This window comes from Ylistrum balloti, unplaced genomic scaffold (genome assembly GCF_031769215.1).
Source record: "Ylistrum balloti isolate Yb309-2 unplaced genomic scaffold, AGI_CSIRO_Ybal_v1 Utg371096, whole genome shotgun sequence".
In the NCBI taxonomy this organism is placed as follows: Eukaryota; Metazoa; Mollusca; class Bivalvia; order Pectinida; family Pectinidae; genus Ylistrum; species Ylistrum balloti.
The window spans coordinates 61,266-67,265 of record NW_026782604.1 but is presented as its reverse complement, the minus strand read 5'-3'; the positions used below and the strand labels follow the sequence as shown (position 1 = coordinate 67,265).

Here is a 6,000-nt window from a genome sequence, read left to right as displayed (position 1 = left end):
CTTGTTTATAAAACTGTAGACTGCGTTAGTTAACCACTGTGTTTGACTGGTGAAGGGGACGTAACTCGTGTTAAATGGTAGGATAGACGTCCTTGTTTTCAATGTGTCCTTTCGATGACTTCACGATCACATTTAATAGATAAGTGATAAATGTGAAGGGTGCTATCACTGAAGTACGCAGTTTCAAAGATGGTAAGGAATCATCATACTTACACAAAGATAGAAACCAGTGTGCGAGATTGTAAAATGATTGTACCGAAAAGGTACACAAGATTGTAACAATGTACTGAAGTAGAATTTCGGCTGTATTCGTTACACTATGTTCTAGCTTTGTGTACTTAAATTTGTTGTATGCTCTGGAGAGTTTGTAACCCTGATAATATACCGTTCGGCTAGTGAGGATAGCGTTTTATCGCGATCTGTTGAATGAAGAACTATTAAACCGCAGTTCAATATCTCGGTTGAATGTATTCTTAATAAGCGGAGGTCCCGATCTTCTGAATGCAGACTTAGTAAGCCGGAGGTTCAGGGTTTGAGGCATTGCAATATACAAAGACTATATTAACAAAATGGATCGAATAAATCCGAATGAAGGTTACAGTTTGAGACTTCTACCGTTGACAGATGGTGCTGTATATCATGGTGGTGCAATATAAATTATTTTCGTAGAATTGTTGCCTAAAAAATGAATGGGAATCGGACCAGAGAACGCGAAAGATCAGCATTTATTTGGTTTCGTAAAAGTGCTGAATATTTTTTGAGAACTGAAAAAAATAACCTGCCCCGGGTGAGGATCGAACTCACGACCTTCAGATCGCTCTGTTAAGTGTGATTATGAGACTGACGCGCTACCTACTGCGCTACCGAGGCGGATGTATAACATAAAATAGCTTTATCATCATAAGAAATGGAATCACATTTCGTTTTCTGAAAAATTGTATTCGGACAAATAATTGAAAAAATGGCAGTTATATCGAAAAAAGGAAGTAAAATAATATCATCAAAACCTAATTCGACTTTTGCAATCTATGTCCGCCATTCCGAGGTTTTCTCAAACAAGCATACGAGTTATTCCGCTTCCGCCACCGGAAGACAAAGACACTTGTTGTGGAGTTGTGTACAACTACATTAGATCCAGTGAAATAAAAGAAATCTGAAAACTATACAAGGGTATGTAACAAGGAGGGCGTTGGAAATAAATTTTAAATTAGAAAATGGTAACATATAGAGTTCTCAAATAACACGTCGTCTGTTCGAAATGATATTGTAAATGGGATGTGTATAATAAGGGCGATAACTCGAGCAGACAATGTACGTGATCTGGGGTCCGAGACGTATACTTCTCTAACATTTTATCAATATGCGGTCACTGCAGCATTTATTTCATCATATGATAGCTTATGTATACGATCTTGCTTTCTTACAATAAACTTCACATACATACTATGTGTAAAAAAGGGGGGGAGGGGGACCCAAACTGTTGACTTGGCATCTCCAGATGTGTTAACTTCTCATAGTCGGATTATGTATGTGATAATATAACCAGAAGTATGATAATGAGATACTGCACATACTACTTGATTTCAGAATGCTTGATGATCATGAGTTTTGAATATTTATATACATCTGTATACTTTACACAAATTAGTGTAGATTGTCTTACTTCACTTAATGCATATTATAATCGGAAGCATATGTTAGAAACTGCAAGGTTTATACGTGTGATTTTAGAAATGAAAACTTCGCCGCTATCAAATTAATTGTATGCATGAAATTATATGATATATAATGACGAATTTCATTGTCAAATGAATAATAGAAACACAAAGCAGGTGCTTTCGACGATGGTCACCGGCCAAGAGCCGGACACAATGGCATTATATGGTTCTTCTAATTACAAAAAGATAGGTTACATAATTGGGAACTTTAATGTTGGCATATTGTTATGAAAAAAATCAACCCCGTTCAACCGGTATATTTCTATTATAGCAATGACCGAAAATAGCCGTGGCAAAATCCTGGAATTTAACAACCGAAAGGCTTCAAAGTATGACAAATTGCCCTTTGTATTCGTCACATTAAATGTCTGTCATTTCGTGTATCAAAGTTCTCTTCTACACTTGACTTTTTGAAAATACATATCGTAGCTTCCAGCATATATATACATTGTACATAAAAAAATCCATCACCTATCAGACCAGAGGTCCCATTTCTCCTTCTGTTAACCCCCTACCTGTACACTTGGTTTATAATGTTGGTTAGAGATGCAGTGCTGACAATATAACTGGTTGATAGAGTAGTTGTATGGGACAGCTCTGATAATCCCCAGTCCCTAATTAAACACAAAATCCTCCTCTCTGTATCTTTATGCTGGTTCCGCCTATCAGAGATTGACCCATATTCTTAGATGGCTGAGTAGTTGGATATGGGACAGCTCAGAGAGTTGTCAACGCCAATATAAACTGCACTACAACACAGGGGAGCTAATTCCATTATCGTGCAGCTTTTATTTTAAATTACCGTGTTGTTCTATCTGAATTGATATGGCCGTCTGTGCTTGAAGTTCGGAAGATATCTCTGATTTTACCGTAAATTTCAGGAAACTAGTCCCAGGTAACGCATCTTTCAGAGAGGGAAATAGCTAATATATCTTACATGGGAGACGTGCAGTTTCGTCATAATGGATACCGATCTGTAATCTTCTACCGTCGAGTGCACTACACTTTTAATTTTTCGCAGTCGAGATGGTTTAATTGCATAGTACCGTGATGATCTTTAATGAAACTTGTGATCTTATATCGCTTCATGACGCACCTTGCCATTCGCGGTCTTTATAAACTCTTCATGCGGAGTCTCAAGTGACATTGCGACAGTCTTGTCTACGGCGTCGTGCGTCGTAAAAAATTTACATTTTCGACTTCTTCTCAATAACCAAAGGGCCCAGTATCATGATATTTGGCCAGTAACATGGTTGGATGAAGGGCTATCACGTTTGTTTAAATGAATGATCTTGAACTGTTTTGTTTTTCAATGTAACAGGGATAAGATGTGTTAAACTCTTTAAATGATTTCTTTATAACCAAATGGCCCAGAGTCATGCTATTGGGCGAGTAGCGTGCTGGGTTGAAGGGCTACCAAGCTTGTTAAAATGGATAACTTTGACTCGTTTCCAAGGTCTCAGGTGTCAAATGTGTTAAACTCATTAAATTACTTCTCCTCAATAATCAAATAACCCCAGGTCATGATATTGGGCCATCGGCATGCTTTGATGAAGAACTACCGAGTTTGTTCAAATGGATAACTTTGACCAACTCTCAAGGTATCAGGTGTCAAATGCGTTAAATTCTTTATTTCTTCTCTATACCAAATTGGCCCAGAGTCGTGCTATTGGGCCAGAGTATGCTAGGATGGTGGGCTATCATATTTGTACAAATGGATGACATTAACGTTTATTCGAGGTCATAGGGGTCAAATATCAATTACAGACAATGCTATCAGTTCCATTTAATTGAAAGTTAAGCCTTCAAACTTAGAAGCAATAAAAATAAAATCTTTGTAAGAATACATACATCAGGTCTGTTCTGTCTGACGCAATGCTGGGACTGATGGATAGGTTCTAAAACTTTCCAGAGACCTGAAGACCGCAATTGACCGAGAAGACAAATGAGTCTCTTGTGTTCCGAATTGTGAACGAATTATTCAACGGTTTGTTCGGAAAAATAAGACAAACGAGAAAGCCTTAAATGTGTTGTAGTCTGCTGGTATGCTGTAGATTGTATAAGGTTTCCTCAATTCAGGAATTTGGCTACCCAGGTCTACAGTAGCCGTGTGCATGTGCTTGTGATAACTCGGTGAAGTCGATGGCTGGTGCTGTGTACTTCAAAGGGTCAAGTGTCCGATGTCCTAACTGGTTGAGGCCGGATGTGGGAAAGGATAACATATACTCAGGCCATAATAAATGAATCAACATTAACAACGATGAAGAGTTATTGCATGTTGTTTTATTCTACGGTAAGTAAGTACAAGTGGGTAACCTGCAAGGATATGAGACTGTTTTTTTATAGAGATAGTACAAAAGACACACCAGTGAACAGCACATTTTAGACTTAAGAGTTAGATACAGAAGAGCCAAACAAGGAATTATACTGCGTCACATAGCTGTGTCGCCCTTCCAGGACTCGTCAATGATGTTAAGCACCCAAATTTTGAAGCACAAGAGGCGACTGAGGAAAATCCAAAGTGATCGAAAGGAATGTCAAGATATAGACAGGAAGATACAATAAACACATGATTCAATAAACTTCGCAATTTCTTCATCATATATGTGGTAATTTGAGAACAACACCAAGTACATGTGTAAGAATGGGTAAAGTCACGGATGTAGTCCGTGGTAAAAAGCAGTCTGCTCAAATACCCCGCGGATGTGTGGATGTTTTTGTCACTAAGACTATGTAAGGTGTTGTCTGCTGGAAGGATATTGCCTTAGTCAATAGTGCAAGGATGGTTAATGAACATTGATGGGAGAATTTCTGGGGTTTAAAGGAAGCAGGCTGGATTTCCACGCGTGAAATCCCTAAATCTCTCCTTAGAATGATATCTGGTAGACAACCCGATCATCAGTCTGATGAAGATTGAGAGTCACATGTAGTACCCGGTTGACAACCCGATCGTCGGTCTAATGAAGATTGAGAGTCACATGTAGTACCCGGTTGACAATCCGATCGTCGGTCTGATGAAGATTGAGAGTCGCATGTAGTACCCGGTTGACAACCCGATCGTCGGTCTGATGAAGATTGAGAGTCACATGTAGTACCCGGTTGACAACCCGATCACCAATCTGATGAAGATTGAGGCATGTAGTATCCGGTCGACAACCCGATCGTCGGTCTGATGAAGATTGAGGCATGTAGTACCCGGTTGACAACCCGATCGTCGGTCTGATGAAGATTGAGGCATGTAGTATCCGGTTGACAACCCGATCGTCGGTCTGATGAAGATTGAGGCATGTAGTACCCGGTTGACAACCCGATCGTCGGTCTGATGAAGATTGAGAGTCGCATGTAGTACCCTGTTGACAACCCGATCATCAGAAGATTGGGAGTCACATGTAGTATCTAGGTTGTTGCTTTATGACACGTGATCTTCTTGGTGACATAATCTCGCCGAATATATTTCTTTAATTGTCATCGGCTCTTACATTTACTATCCCGAATTAGAGATCGATAAGGAATCTAAGTGTTTGACTCTGCTGTTGTCCACAAGGACTTTAACCAATTGATAAATATGGACTGAAATTTAAAGCATATTTTCCTTGTATAGTAGTTTGTCAGAGAAATATATAAAGTTTACTGTCATTCTGACCTCCAAGAGTTACTGCCCTTCGTTTCACTCTCTCGATGGAGGTCCTAAAATGTGTACAACTACAGTATTTATAGATCCAGGCATTATTACTGTTTTTGCATCGCACATTTTGCCACATTGTACAATTGTTGACCATGAATACAACTTCAGCAGGAAATGAATACAAGAATATCGACATCAATCGGTGTTTCCGAGTGTTTCTTGTGACAACTGAACTACACCTTGTTGTTCCTTAATAGAAAATCAGCCGTCATAGAGAATCGAGCAGGGACGAATACTGACAATATAAACCGGTGGTGAAACCTGGCAGTACCTTTTCATATCTGACGAACTGAACAATTACCCTGGTACTCATCATTTGATTGGGGCCATACGAGACTGAAGAAATGTCGCACTTTTCGGCTAGAAATTGTGAAGTGCAATTATCCTTCAAACACCATGACATAACTGCAGCAAGACCATGGAACACATTGTCACTAGTAAACTTGAACTTTTATAAAGATAATATACTACCGGATGTACAATAGACGGTAATGTAATATACTGTGGAGTTAACATGCTTCCATTTCAGAGTTGAAAGACGATATAGTTCATTTTTCCTAAGATGTCGGATAAGATCAAAGAACACCAAAATTTTAT

The 6,000-nt window shown here is 39.0% G+C and overlaps 1 non-coding gene across 1 annotated transcript; it reads right to left on the bottom strand.

Annotated features, from left to right (window-relative positions):
- Nucleotides 1-779: 779 nt before the first annotated feature.
- Trnam-cau (transfer RNA methionine (anticodon CAU)) lies at nt 780-870 on the bottom strand. Its single transcript is given in 2 exon segments — nt 780-815; nt 834-870. It is a non-coding gene; the product is annotated as a tRNA-Met (tRNA).
- Between the last annotated feature and the right edge of the window lie 5,130 nt (nt 871-6,000).